The sequence below is a fragment of the Hydra vulgaris genome, chromosome 01 (assembly GCF_038396675.1).
Source record: "Hydra vulgaris chromosome 01, alternate assembly HydraT2T_AEP".
In the NCBI taxonomy this organism is placed as follows: Eukaryota; Metazoa; Cnidaria; class Hydrozoa; order Anthoathecata; family Hydridae; genus Hydra; species Hydra vulgaris.
Genome location: NC_088920.1, coordinates 45241587 through 45258164, shown reverse-complemented (window position 1 = coordinate 45258164; position 16578 = coordinate 45241587). Strand labels below are relative to the sequence as shown.

Here is a 16578-nt window from a genome sequence, read left to right as displayed (position 1 = left end):
AACATTTAGTTTTGACTTCATTTAAAGAAAACGTTTTTGTGTAACATGAGCATGCTCAAATAACCCAGTGTTTTTTATCGAAATAACTTAGTTTAAAATCTTAAAATTGCAGTGGTTTTAATTTTATCTTGAATAAAAACAAAACATAGTAAAGTTTTTTAATATTTTAACAATACTAATCATCTTTCTGTAATTTAAATTCAAAAATTTGTAACTTTATCGTTTATTAAACGATAATAACGATTCAATTTTATCAACTCAAACCTTTAAACGGTTTGAGTTAATAAAACTGAAAAAGTAACGAATTTTTTTTTTTAATTTTTTTTATGCGTAAAAAAAGTAGTATTGTTTCAATAAAAAGTGGTATAAAATTTGATCTTTTCATGATAAGTTTTCTGAATATCGAATCATTATATTCCACGATTTAGTTCTAATTGTCGCGGTGATAATTTTTTACTTAATGTTATTTTTTAAGCTACCCAGCAGGCACAGCGACGTGACAAAAACGTGAATTTCACGTTATTTTGGCACGTGACATTTAGGTGACTTTTTGGTCCCCATGAAATGACCAATTCACGTGATTTATGGACGTATTTTTCACGTTACTTTTGGCACGTGATATTTAGGTGACTTTTTGGTCCCCATGAACTGCCTAAAAGACGTGCTTTTTACCTTCATTTTGGCACGTAATATTTAAGCAATAACTATGCTTTATAAAAACGAAGTGTTTGGATTCGTGTAAAGAAAAAAAACTCATCGTCGAGGAAATATTCAATACGTATTAAATTACATGGTTTTATTAGTCAGTATGTTAGTTCTTGACATACACATTTTGAATTTGTAATAAAAGCTGCACTTTTGTTAAAATATCCTCCTTATATCCAATAAGTAATAAGTACAAAGTCATAGATCTGCAACTTACGAAGAGCACGCTTCGATCCACAAAGAGCGCACTTCAAACTTAATCTAACGAACCAGTCGATATATTCTCCCATAAAAGCACGCTTCAAACATAATCTAACGAATCAGTCGATATTTTCTCCTATAAGAGTACGCATCAAACTTTATCTAATCAATCAGATTTAGCTGAAAAGAAACAAATAAAATCTTAAATAATAATATGATTATTTAATAATTATCTTAAACCACAAACTTTTAAAAAAAATCTTACTTGGTAAGTTGCCAACCATTTTGGCTACAAGATTTTCTAGTTGTTTTCTTTTATCTAAATCATTAAATAATTTAAGAAAACAAAATAGAAAAATTTTAGAATGCACACAGAAAAAATTATAACAATTTTTAAAAATGTAATAGTTACCACATAACCACACAACATTATAGTGGAGATTTTATATCATGATTTTCCTACCCATGGTGAAATTTTCATCTTGAGGCTCCTTTTGCTGTGGAAACATTCACCACGGCTAAGGAGCCTCATCTACCCCTAATTATATATAATATATTAAGTTTAAAACTAAAAGTATGTATAATAAAGTATTGTCAAATTAGGTCACCAATAAATACCGAGTGCTGAAAATTCAACTCAGAATCAAGTTGCATTCTCCAACAAGATATGAACTAAATAAAATTCTTGCTATAGGGTGCGATCACAAAAAAAGACGAAGAGAGGAAAAAGTGAAATTTCTCAAACTTTAAAAGTTAAAAGGTTATTGTGTCTTACTACAGAATGATATTTCTAGGTAATAACATAACAATACCATTGGATCTTCCTAGTCAATGATATTTTATACAGAACCCATCATTTGTCATGTAGTTTAATAAATTTAATATTAAATAAGTTATAATAACTTATTTATTATTAAATTAATTACATCAACAAATTTGACAGTCTAAAATATTATATAATAGGGTAGATAAAAAAGTATACCTTGTATTAGGGTTTGATCTTTTGCATGTTGCAATATGAGAATTATCTGCCATAACGTTACATGATTTTGAACTAAGCTTTGTAATATATTTATTAAACCTAAATTGATAAAACTTAGATTTAAAATAATATAGTATGTTTAGATAAAATATTATATATGTGACATTTTATTTTTGTCAAAAATGCATTGCGATGTTATGAGATATCTTATACCCTGATACTTTTTTTATTATTGTAAAACTACAATGCAAAATAATTATATTATTATAAAAGTATAATAAAAAGTAATTACAATAATGAATATATAAACTACATATTTCATATAATCATTATATTTAAAAAATTTTGAAAATTGTTTGCGGAAAATATCCTGAAAAAATTCAGAATATTTTCCCCCTAATTTTTCCCTTAATTTTGCATTCAGCCAAGTTGATGACAATAATATATACTTTAACTTGCATGTATAGAAAACTTTTCGGATATTTGGAAAAAGATAAATTTCAGAAAAATATCCGGTATTCTGGGAATATCCAAAAAAAAAATAATCCCTGAAACTCAATTATAAAAAAATAGTAAATAAAATAAAGAATATCTTTCCAAGTTTCTAATCATAGGTTTTTATAGAGAATAAAAAAAGATCCAAAATACACAATATTTTGGCAACATAACTTTCATGCTTCAATCAAGTAAAATTGTAACCTGGACGAGGTCACCTAAAATATACATGATTGAAATGTGAAGAAGGAAACCGGGTAAGAGCATGCATCAAACTTTATCTAATGAATAAGTCGATATTTTCTCCAATAATAGCTGGCGACACCATATTTAGCTAAAAAGAAACAAATAAAAACTTAAATAATAATATGATTATTAATACAATTATCTTAAATCACATACTTTTAACACAAGTCTTACATGGTGAGTCACCAAATGTTTTGGCAACAAGATTTTCTGGTGTTGCTACTTCTTTGATCAAAATCATGAAACAATTTTGAAAAAAAGCAATGCTATATTTGAGAGAAACTTGCTTTACATATTGGAAGGTTGTCAACATTGAAAAATAAGTATAATGCAGTTTCAAATACAATAGCATCATAATCATCTTTTTGTGGGGAAAACATTGAACAAATCCGCGTTAATAACCTGTTTTATATTGTACATAATAACAATAGCAATAAAAGTCATATAATATATACAATAATAATTTCATAAATACAATTCAAATATATATATTAATCATATAATATTTAAATAATATAAAAAAATGAAATAAGTATTAATCTTTTTTAACAAGTAAAGCACAAGATCGAGATGTCATATATTACAAAAAGATAAAGTATATAATAATAATATATACATATATCAATAATAAATAACATAACAAATTTGTTTATTGATATTATCTTGGATAAATTCTTTAACCTTGTTGATAAAAACCAAATAATATAAGAAAATCTATTTTGGGTTTTTATCTAATCGACTCTTGAGCAAAATGTATGCAGAAGTTCTACAGACATTATTATTGCTCAAGAATTAAGAATAAGTTCTGCTAGAACTTATAATTTGTCCATGTAGCTTACTTAATTTGATATTAAATTCGTTATAACATAACTTATTTTGTACTAAATTAAGCAAGCAAAATGGGCAAATTCGCCAGTCTAAAATATTATATTATAAAGTAGAAAAAAAGCATACCTTGTATTTGAGTTTAATCTTACTTGTGTGGCAAATAGGGACGCTTGGTACTAATTTATTTAACTTAATTTGATGTAATTTGGATATTAGATATTACAACTTAAAATATATTGGACTATTTAGTTTTGTTTTAAATGCATTGCGTTATAAGATATTATATAGACTAATTTTTTTTAAATTATAATTAAACTACAATAAAAATTAATTATATCATCATAAAAGTAAAATAATTATAATTAATATAATGAATACAAAAACTATACTATAAAAAAATAAATAATATAATAAAAAATATAATTTTATATTTCATCACAGGTTTTTATTAAGAATAATAAAAAAAGTTCCGTTAGACGCGATATTTATGCACGTAACTTTCACGTAACTTTCACGTAAAATAGTAACCTGGACGAAGTCACCTTAAATACACGTGATTGAAACGTGAATAAAACGTTGCGTGCCTACAGGGTAATTTAAAGTCTTTATATTACCAAGTGATCTGGGTAATATTAGCAATATTACTACTTTTTAAAACCTCTGTTTTTTTAAGAATAATTTTCAAGTGCCCATACGACTAGTAGATCATGATTAGCGATCCTTGGAAATTTGCAAAAATTTTGGATCCAGCTTATTTATTTTTACTCCACACTAGAATTATAAACTTTTTTTACTATTTATCCACAAAACAAATACCCAAAATATATCACATTTTTCCAATTTCCATCTTGAAAAAATGTTATTTGTGTCTGTAAACTTGGCAAAAAATTTATTTCAATTGCCCATTGTGTAGATGCTTAAGCACCAAATCATCTTGATAATCATATCATCTAATCATCATGGTCATCGCCGTGAGATACTTAAGCATCTCACAATGAAAAATAATAATAGGTTCTTTTTTTATTGGTACCAACCACATTTCTAATCTGACTGAACCACTAAAGAAAACTAATCTACTACAACGCGTGTCTTTTTTCGAAACTATTTTTAATAATGCAATAACAAAAAATACGCTATTTTTGTTATAAATATAAACGGTTACAAAAATAAAAATATGATTTTTGCTTACAAAACCAAATACCCATTTTTACACAAAGTAATGCTATACACAACAAACATCATACCCCTATAACATTTTAAAGTTATGTTACGTATTGTAACGTAAACGGGATTCGTTACGTTACTTGCAAAATGTCTGTTATTTTTACGTAACCGAGACGTAACATTGTAACGTGACGCTACTTAAAAAATGTTACGTAACAACACGTAACGTTTTGACCTAATGATACGTGATATTATAATCTATAGTATCTATCTATTTTTATACTTTTTCTTTATTTATATATATGCATTTATTTAGAGAGAGAGATGTAGAAAAAGAGATATTGGAGAGTGCTATTGATCAGAGAGAGCCTAAGAGATACAGAGTGTTAAAGTCAAGTTAGACGGCGTAAAAAGATATTACTCAGAGAACGCGAGCTTTACAAAAAGATGGCAAGTATTAATTATTACGTTAACTTTGAAGTCATATTATAAGAAAGGTTGAAATTTTATATACATTTTCGCTTGTGGGTTTATAAAAATTCGTAAAGTATTACGCTGATATTATTGACCAAAAAAAAAATATAACGTAACTTAACAAAATTTAGATATGAGACGAAGATAAAATGCGTCTAAATTATAGATTTTTTTTTAACGTTAACCTACGTTTCAGTCTTTAACTTTTAAAAGTTGCACTTTTATAAATTAAAATAATTGAAACGTAACGAGACATTTGTAACGTAAAAAAAATATTTTTTAGTTACAAATGTCTCGACAAACGCTTTGTAAAATACTGTAACTCAGGATCATGAATTGCGATATTTAGCAAAACTTTTTTATTTACAATATTATTTAAGTATTTGATTATTTAGTATTTGATTTCTGAAAACGCAATAACAGGCTTTTCAAAACTATTGTAATTAAAAAGGTTTTTTAAAAATTAACCCACGTTTGCGGTTTTTTTAAAAAATAAAAACTTTTTAAAGGTAAATACAACTTTTGAAGCTTAAAAAGTAACGTAACGAAAAACAAAAAAAAATAAGGGTGCCTTTAAAAGTTAAAATAACTTACGGTACGGTTTAGCAATCTAAGATGCTTATTACCTTTAAAAGTATAACCAATCGGAAGTAACGTAACGTTAAACATTTAAGAATTAAAACGTTTTAGTTCTTAAATGCATTAAATTGACGTATTTTAATTACGTTAACGCAAATAAAATACGTCATAAATCTAAAATTTTTTACGTTACATTACATCTTTTTTTTTTTTAAGTATAACAAATTATGACGTTACATAACGTTAAAAGAATGCATGTTTGAGACATATTTTAGTTACGTCTCAAACCTAGATTTGGTAACGTTACGTTAAGTCTCAATTGGTTACACTTTATAAAGTTAAAAAAAACATTTTAGACGTAACGTTGCGTATTGAGACTTTATACTTTTTTCGTGACAAAGTAACCAATTGTGACGAAGCTGTTTTACAATAAAAATAAAATATAAGACAGGATTTAGCAATACGGTAACGATAAACAAATATATACTGCATTATCAAGTTTATTTCTTAATATTTGATTAAAGTTAGAGAATGTAACCTTGTTACCAATTGTAACCGACTAAGACGTAACGTAACTTTAAAATGTTATAGGGGATAATCTCCTTTACCCACTTCATAATGAGTAAAATCATCATTGTTAAAGAAACAGTCACAAACATACGATCCAACTTACAATTCAGTGCACTACTTTTCTACTGTCTACCAAAAGAATATAAACCAACTGTTTCATTTAAATTTGCTATATCAGCGATTGTTGGTATTTTATCTCCATCAGGTATTTTATCTTATTTTAACACCAACTTTTTTCGACTTACTTCCATCGTACATAAAAGACAACAACAACTTCTTTACCAGCCTCAAACAAGACAAATTCACCTCGCATGAGTCCTGAAAGAATAACATGTAAAGAACTTGTTGTCATTTTCTTGAAATTAATAGTTTCTCTTTTCAGTGACAATGAAAAAGGATCAGGGATTCTTTCAAACTATGTTTTTCTATTAATTCTACCATAAATTTGCAGCATTTTTCTTAAGGCTTTTTTAAAAGAAGAAAGCTCAACAATTTAGTTTGCTAATTTACTTAGTTAATTTTTTACATAAAGCAGGTTGTTGGTTGTTCATTGTACTTTTATAACTGTTTACTAATAAACGAGATAGAAAAAAATTCTTTATCATAAATGAGAATATAACCAAGCAGCTCTGAGAATATAAACAAGCAACGTCTGAATCGTTGGGCTAACGTTGTTCCAACGGTTGCCCAACATGTTTTGCTGCTTTCATGAATTTTGAAATCAATTTATATCACGTAATCGTATTTGTATCAAAATGATTATTTTCAAATTTTAATTTTTTTAACTATAGAGTTATTGATAGTCTTTTTTGAGGGTGCTTTAGTTCTAATTTTTAAATTTCAAAATGCGTGCTTGAATTCAAAAGCTCATTTTAAAAACAAAACTTTTTTCCTAATCATTTCCTAAATTATCTTAATTTGAAAGATAATTGCTAGAAATAGGCATAAATAAGTGGTTGTGCAAGGTTTTTTCGTTGTGTATTGATTGAAAAATATATATAATTTAATATAGAAAATAATAAACAAAAAGTTTCGTTTCAAAATCAGCCTGCAAAGATAAATGTTTAATTCAAAAATTTAAGGGATGAATTTGTTTTGTCTATCTTTGAGAAGGAATAGTTCACTGATTCAACTGATATAATGATTTGTTGATTTAGTTTAAACATAAATTTTCATCCTACTAAAATTTTCAAAAGTTGTAAAACAAACCTAAGTAAAGCTATCAGTAAAGCTGTAAAGAGTATTTACTTGAATGGTTGTTATTAAGTTAAAAAACTTGACCAGAACAAAAAAGGTGAAAACTGCTTTTTTGTTATTTGCTGCTGAAATTTTTGTATTCTTTTTATTTCATAACGTTTAAATAAGAAATTTTTATTAAATCTTTTTTATTTTTATTTTTAAATAGTATTGCTATTTTATAAAGTGAATAACATAAACAATAATTATTAACATAAATAAACCGAAATTTATGCTTAAGTCTACGATTAAGAGTTCGACAACACACACAGTCAATATTTAATTTAAATTAAAATTTTTTTTATAATAACACCATGTTACTTTGTTTTTTATTTACATTTGTTAGTCGTTCTGCAACTATAGTAATAACTAAAAATATTTATCAATTTAAAAAGATAAACATTTTTTTCTTTGAAAATACAAATATATACTGTGAAGATTATCTTCATATGTCTCTAGGACGTCTGCAGAAAACGTCTCTAGGACGTCTTGGAAATACGTCGTTAGGACATCTGAAATAGACGTCCTTAAGTCTATCACCTGAGGCCAACTAATGACGTTTTATAGATCTGAAATGAGACGCCTTATGGACGTCCTTAAGACGTCAGTGTGCCCGCTGGGAAGTCATTAAAAGGTTTAAATCCCATCTTTGCAAAAGTGGGATTTAAGAGCTTACAGAACTCACAAAGCTTTGTACGTTCTGATACAACTCGTTACTTCAGTATGTTGATAATTAAAAAAATAAAAAATAATATTTATAATAGAAACTTTTTCTCTTAATAGAGTAAAACTTTAATTTAAACCAAACAGATGTTTTTTAAGTCTTTTGAGAATATACTCTGAGGGCACAGGACGTAACACACTTTTTGAGTTTTTTGAGAATATACTCTGAGGGCACAGGACGTAAAAAAGACGTTTTTTTTAGGTCCCGTGCCCACAGAGTAAGTGTTTTAAATAGGTTTCTTATTCAAATTTATTATGTAGATACCTTGACAATATACTATTTGACTTTTGAACGCAAAGTTTTGTAAATCAGAAAAGAAAACTTTGTTTAAACAGCCATATTATTTGATTACTATGGCTATAGTTTAAATATTATGTTTACATAGTAACTACTATGACAAAACTACCGTAGTAATTGTAGTAAACTGATATGTTTAAATTCCGTATTTAAACATATCAGTTAACTACAATTACTACGGTTTAAACTACGAATATATAATGACGGGGGTGTTAAAAAGTTTTTTTTTTAATAAAAAATAAAATAGTTTAAAAAATTTAAACAAAAAACAACAACTCTTTAAAATAAAAACCCCCTAAAGTTACTCAATATTTCATAATTTATGTTTTAATTTTTTTAAATTAATTTAATTAATTAATGTTCAATTAATTTAATTAATTAATGTTCATAATTTATGTTTTAAGATCAAAGAAAAGCCGAAAAAATATTCTTTGTTCCTGCGGTTCGTATAACTTTTTTTTTTTTTTTATTGCCTTTAAGTTTTTCCGTATAAATATATAAATACAATTAATATTTCAATACAAATACAGAGAGCCGGAGCAAAAAGAAGATACATCTTGTTTTATTACCACTTCCTGAGAATTGATTTCATAAAAGATAAATTATTATTTTCAGCATATATACTTGTTACTATACTTAAAGTAAGATTTTCTTTTTAAAAAGATAAGACTGAAAGTTGCAAGGGAATAAAAAAAGAGAAAAAATAATAATAACTTTTGGGCTAAAAGAATATCAAAAGTTTTATACACTTATTTAATTAATCCATATTTTAAATAAAGCAAACAAAATTATTTAAAAATGATTTACAATAAAGAAATAATTTATTAAAAAAAAAGGAAAATAACAAATTCGTAAGTAATAGATAAACATATAAAAATAAAAATAAACTTGCACGACGTACATCATGCAAAAAAATTTATACGTTCAAACTTTTCTTTTGAAAAAAATAAAATAAAGAGTTACAAAATAGCAAAAAATAAAAAAATAAAAATGTCCACTGAATTCTTTAAAAAAAAAAAAAGATGTTTATTAAATAAGATTAAAATTCAATCTTAATGGTAATAATATTAATAACATTTAAATAAATTTAATAATATTATAATATTATTTAGATTTAGTAATAATATTAATAATATTTACATAAATTTAGAAGCAGTCACGCATTCCGCCACTAACCAGAAGCATTTGCTTCAACTTTTTTTGAATTCGTTAAGAATTTCATGAGCTTTAATTAAAGCTATTTGAGGACCAAAAGAATGGAATAAAATTTCATCTAATAAACTTAAGTTTATTAGATGAAATTTTATTCCATTCTTTAATAAACTATATATTGTATTAACTATAAAATTTCATCTAATAAACTTATTTTTATTAGATGAAATTTCATTCCATTCTTTTGGTCCTCAAATAGATATGAATAACTCAGTTGCTGTAAATAACATTTGGGCTGAATACAAGTGTTGTTTGAGTATCTGGTTAAGTATCTATGAATAATTATGAATAACTGCTACTTATTGTGAATAACGAATAAAAATGTTAGGTGTGTATTATCTTTGAACATAAAAATTAAAAGATGATAAATGTTTAGTTGGTACACATTGAGAATATTTAGCTTTAACAAAATAGTTTTTTGATGAGTGTAAAACCGCCTACATTAGATAATATTTTAACTGCATGTTTTTGTTTATTAAAGAGCTTTTTAATTTTGTTTTGATTTGTGTTACACCAAGCTATGTTTGTGTAGTTCAGATAACAATGAATATAGGAGAAATGAAGCAATTTTAAACAAGTTTGATTTTATAAAGGCCTTATAACGGAGGCCAATAGTTTTTGAGATTTTGCCTTCAAGATAATTTATATAATCTGTCCAAGTTATGTTTTCGTCAAGGAGTACGCCTAAAAACTTTAAAGAGTGTTCTCTTTTTACGGCTTGGCTGCCAATACAAAGTATTAGAAGTTTTAAGGTGATTTTATCGCGTGCACAAAAGCAATAGAAAAAAAGTATCCTTTGTTTTAGTTAAATTAATTGATAATTTAGTTGCATTAAACCATTATGCAAGTTTTAAGTGTTGCATAATAACTGAATTTAACAACATTTTTATATCGTGATGAGTGTGAGACAAATTTGGATCATCGGCATACAAAATAACGCCTAGTAAATAACACGATTTGCTTAAATCATTAAAATGAACTAAAAATAAGTGATCCTATAATTGACCCTTGGGTGACCACACAGTTTATATTCAAATTATTAATTTCTCCGCCGCTAAAAGAAACTTATTGTTTTCTATTTGACAAGCAGCTTTCAAACCATTTAATATTCGAATGTTTAATCCCGTAGTTTTTTAGTTTATTTAAAAGAATATTATGATCAACAGTGTCAAATGCTTTGCTAAAACCAATAAATACAATTATCTTGTGCAAGTGTATATATTGTTAAATGAATAAATATTAAAATACATTGAAAATAAAAAATTTCATTCATATAAGTAGTTGTGTTATACCACAACCCACACATATACCGAAACTCTAAGATACAAACCTTATACTTGAGAGTAATCTAGAAACAAATTTTAATAATTTTTGCGCATAAGAATTACCATATTCATTTCAAAAAATACTCTTTCATGAAAGTAAATAGCATTTGTTTAGAGCAAAGACGGTAGTTCAGTACCCCCTCCTGCAATCTTGGTACGTCCTATATCTGGAGACCAAAATAAGTTTCTAGCCTATTAATATACCTATCTTTTGATACCAAAGTTATTGGGATTTAAATAAGAATTGACAAAGATATAACAATTTATTTGAGAAGAAAATAATTTCGACCACAGTTTTATCAACAAATCCATCCCAGCAAGCATTTCAACGTTGATTCAACGTCGATAACGCGTTGATTTATTGACGTTGATTTTAGCGTTGAAATGGAAACAAAATATCGACGTTGAAATATCAACATTGATTCAACGTCATTAAATTAACGTTGTACTGACGTTGATTTACAAACGTTGATTTGGAAACAAGAAATCGACGTTGAAATATCAACATTGATTCAACGTCAATAAATTAACATTGAACTGATGTTGATTTATAAACATTGATTTAAGCGTTGATTTGAAAACAAGAAATTGACGTTCTAATATCTACATCGATTCAACGTCAAAAAAACAACGTTGAAACATAACACTTTAAAAAGTTTACTAAAATGTATATGTTAAAGTTTTTTACAAAGGAGATAATTTCTTTTTCTTTTTCGAAACTACTTCCGCTTTCACTTGACTCAACGTTATCGTCTACTACGAATTCATCTTGATTTTTTTCTTTATCACTTTCGTGTCTTCATCGTCTATTTCGTGGTTGTCAGATTTCCGTTTACCTCCATTCAAACGATAAGGTGCATACTTTAGGCAATAAATAATCTAGTTTCTTTGTCTGTTGCCTTAGGCTCAAAGCGCTTAATCGATTCTAAAAAATAAATGCAAAAACATTCAAATTTGGTCAAGTGAATAAAATTGTATAGAAAGGAGGAAAGAATATCTTCAATTTACATTATTTCATAAGAATACATGAAGTTTACAACTTTAATGTAAACTAATATATTTTATTTTTTGAGTTTTTATATCTATTTTTTGTAAATTCAACTAAATTCATTTATTTTTAACAGGCAGCCATTAAAAAGAAATGTAAATATATAAAAATATATAGATCAACATCTTTTCCAATTTTCAACACTTAAAATTAAAATTACAGCTACCAATTACTGTTTTGTAAACATTTAACCATTCTGGTTCCATTAATTGTGTGTAACTTTTTAGATATTTCGCTTATTTGCAAAGTTATTTGGACCAACCTCCGTAATACTATATGTTGAAATCCTAAGTTTGAAAACAGAAAGTACTTTATAAGTATAACTAACATATATATATATATATATATATATATATATATATATATATATATATATATATATATATATATATATATATATATATATATATATATATATATATTATTTATATACATAAAATATAGTATATATATATATTTTATATATATATATATATATATATATATATATATATATATATATATATATATATATATATATATATATATATATATATATATATATATACATAAAAATATTTTATATGTATATATATACATATATTATAGTATATATTACATATATATACATAATATATACTATATTATATATATATAATATATATACTATATTAAATGATTTACTTGAATGAATGTTGCATACAAAACAACAGCAAGTTAAAGGACAGCTAAAACTCACAAATGATATAGTAAAGAAACCTACCATTATCTTTTATTATTAAATATTCACTGTATATGACACAAAGTCAGCCATGCTATACATACAGTCTGTTCAACTGACTAGAGGTTACCTGCTAACTGTTTTAGAAAACAAATAATTTTACTCCACTTCAGATACTCCTGGTAACATTACAGTCACATGACATATTCACAACTAATCTTATAACTTATTCAACAAAATACAAAATTCCATATAATTTTAGATTATGAGTTGTGAAATATATATACAGATTATTAGTTTGTTAACTAAATATACAAGTTATTGGTACTATATTGGTGTAATTCTATTTAAATTTTCCAGATTATCAAGTTGCAATAGTTTGTTATTTTTAAAATACATGTTATCGGACTTCTAGTATTCATGTCTAGCTTACGTTACACTAGTTTTAATGACTTTCAACCAATTTTATACTAACAACTCATACCATCAAGACATTATAATACAGTAGACACACACAAGAACACTGCATTGACTGTCTACATTACATACACATCTATAAGACTCAAAACAGTTCACAACTCTCACTGACCCTCGTTAAACTGCAACAAAGCACTGCACTTTTCGACACTTATGTCAAAAAAGTGACTTACAATTGTATGCAAGTTGTACTGAGCCCACTAAGTGTCCTTTGGTCCCAGTGTCAATTCAGAAGTCTGTGGCAATTGCCTTGACAGGATACTCCAAGAATAGTCCTTTTGGGATAACAGAATGGGATACCTTAACAAAATACCCTGGTGTAGACTCAGAGTGGAACTTCTTTTGGGATGTCGGTTTTAGGCAAAAGCTGGAGGTCTTCTTGTGTTCATACTGTACCATAAGGCGCAAACCCATAAGGTACTCGAGACGTCTATGACACACTTATATCAATAATGTATGTTTACCACCCTAATAATACAGACCACATAATAACTACTTATAAAACGAATAACTCCACCCCATCACTGATACTGTCTACACTCACACTTATGCTGGACACTAACGAAAACTTAGGAGAACAACAGAAAATGACTCTTACATATCTTGACAATTGTTTATTGTTATTTTTTGTTTTTACAACATTTTACTTATCATTTTTTTAGTATTTTTCTACTTTGAGGCTCTTTTTTTCTACTGGACATCTGTTCTTTTGTACTTTTATCTCACTCTGCTAAACTCTTTTTAACTTATTATTCATCTTTAAGGCGTTCACTGCTTGGTGCAGCTTCACAAAAATGTATTGCATTTACAACATAATAATGTTTGTCAGGAGTTTTGATTTCATTTTGTAATAAAATTGATAATTCGTTTACAAAATCAAACATAAAGCTCTCTTCAGAAGAAGGTTTGCTCTTTCAAAATGGCTGAATACTTGAAAATGAGCAAAGTATGGGCCATAAAGCGACTGAAGTACTTTTAAATAATGGCATCCCATCAACATTCACAACTAATTCAATTTTCTCCAGATCTGGAAATTTACTTTAATGTTTTAAAATATTAGTTTCCAAACCATAATAAATGTAATCGCCACCACACTTATTCTGCAGAGGAATGTTACATGGAGTTTTCAATAATTGGAAGTTCCGCATGGCCATTGTTTCTCAAAATAAAAAAGAGTTGATTCGATGCAGAATAAGAAGTTTGGTTCACAACAACCCATTCCGCTAATTTTTCACGAAGATTTCCATTTACTGTTTTCTCTATGTCATCTATGTCTGATTCTGATTCTTGTGTTTTGAATCATGGAAACATTTATATCTATACGTTTCCATGATTCAAGACACAAGAATCAGAACTACCCGAGTCAAGATTGGAATCTGAGTCAAAATCTGTTTCTTCAACACCTTTAAGTTTTTCCTCAATTGATTCTTCTGAAACAACTCTATAATCTGAAATAAATATTTATTGTTTATTGTTTTTGTTGTATTATCTGTCTCAGTAAATAAATCAATTACTATTTTATTCATTTTTCTCCATTACATATTCTGTGATGACATATCAACTGAATACTTTTATTTCTATAAACAAATATATTATCAGGTTAGCCAGGAATATATTTTATATAGCGTTTTTGCAATATTGGGAATAATATTGTTATTGTTCTACTAAATATTAAAATTTTTTTATAAAATTGTCATATATATATATATATATATATATATATATATATATATATATATATATTTATATATATATATATATATATATATATATATATATATATATATATATATATATATATATAAATATAAGTAAAAATTTTACGTTCATATATTCAACAGTGCTCGATGAATGATTTCAGAGCTATATAACTTATATAGCAAACTTATATTATTAAAATAAGTTTTTTTTTTATTATTAATATAAGTTTATTAATATAAATACAAACTTATATTATTAATATAAGTTTGTATAAGAGATTAAATAAAAATAACTAAATAACTTTTTTACAACTTAAAGTTGTAAGCAGAGTCTTAAATGTAATTTACAAATGTATAGTGTCAGCCCCAAACAAAAGTATATATTGGACTATTAGAAAGAGAATGGAAAAAGAGATGGGCAAACCACAAACAATCATTTGTAAACCGAAAACTACAAAATTCAACCACCCTTTCCAAATACAAATGGAACTTAAAAGAAAACCTTAAAATAACACCCAGTTTATTTTTGTAACTAATTAGTTACAAAAAAATAAAAAAATGTATTTTTGTAATTGAAGCTGTGTAAAACAATGTTTCGTAAGAAAAAGAGAATTCTTTTCAATAATCAATAATAATATTAAAATTGAAGCATTTTTACTTCCAACCAGGAGAATAAAAAACGAAAATTATAAACTATAAAATCTTTCATTATTACCCATAAATGAAAAACATATATGTAATGTTGTAAATACTACCACTTTTAAATAAAATACAATTAAAAATAGCACATTTCTGCGAGTGATTAGCCATCTTTATTTTAATAAGAAGTCTTATTTGTCTCGATATCAAAACGAAAGTAAAAAGACATGTTGATTTAACGTTGATTAAATCAACATTAGTTTATTAACAATAAATCAACGTGTAATAAACGTTGAAATTTCTGACGTTGAGGTTTCCACCTCGATAAGACGTTGAATCAACGACTTTTTCTTCAACGTTAGTTTATCAACTACAAATCAACGTGAAATAGACGTTGAAACTTCTGATGTTTACATTTCAACCACCCTAAGACGTTGACATGACGTCGTTTGCTTGCTGGGATATATCACAAATTTTCTACTAAAAACATCATAAGTTTTTGTTGAATTGTTTATTTTTTATAATATTTTCACCTTTAAAATACTGTATTGAAGGGCTCTAATGATACATAACATTCTAGTATTTGATCAATTTAAAAAAATCCGTGTACATACCTCATATATATTTAGGGGTTAGCAGAAAAATTCTCTTAACTAGCCCCAAGCTTTTGTCAATTCTTATTTAAATCCCAATAACTTGGTATCAAAAGATAAATGTATTGGTAGTTTAGAAAAATATTTCGGTCTTCAGATATATAACTATCATCTTTGCACTTAACAAATGCAATTTATTTTCATAAAAGAGTATTTTTTTGAAATGAATTTGGTAATTTTTATACACAAAAATTATGAACGCTTTATTAATCTATTAGGCTGACATAGATCTAAACCTGTGTTACATTGTTTCCTTCCTGCAATGATGAATGCTGGATCTTCTTGACTCTTCTCATTGGTTTTTGATTGTTCCTCCTTGATAG

General features: G+C 26.3%; 2 long non-coding RNA genes across 4 annotated transcripts; both read right to left on the bottom strand.

Annotated features, from left to right (window-relative positions):
• Window positions 1-756: 756 nt before the first annotated feature.
• Window positions 757-4471, bottom strand: LOC136075371 (uncharacterized). 3 transcript variants are annotated; one of them, XR_010635874.1, is made up of 5 exons: window positions 3584-4470; window positions 2804-3031; window positions 1889-2717; window positions 1172-1225; window positions 757-1086 (listed from the first exon to the last, which is right to left on the bottom strand). It is a non-coding gene; the product is annotated as an uncharacterized LOC136075371 (long non-coding RNA). The 3 variants fall into 3 exon arrangements; XR_010635875.1 differs by having other exon boundaries at window positions 1889-1987; window positions 2588-2717; window positions 2804-4438; XR_010635873.1 differs by having other exon boundaries at window positions 2804-4471.
• Window positions 4472-11691: 7220 nt separating this feature from the next.
• On the bottom strand, window positions 11692-15802 carry LOC136075370 (uncharacterized). The gene is made up of 3 exons (XR_010635872.1): window positions 15679-15802; window positions 12253-12373; window positions 11692-11963 (listed from the first exon to the last, which is right to left on the bottom strand). It is a non-coding gene; the product is annotated as an uncharacterized LOC136075370 (long non-coding RNA).
• Between the last annotated feature and the right edge of the window lie 776 nt (window positions 15803-16578).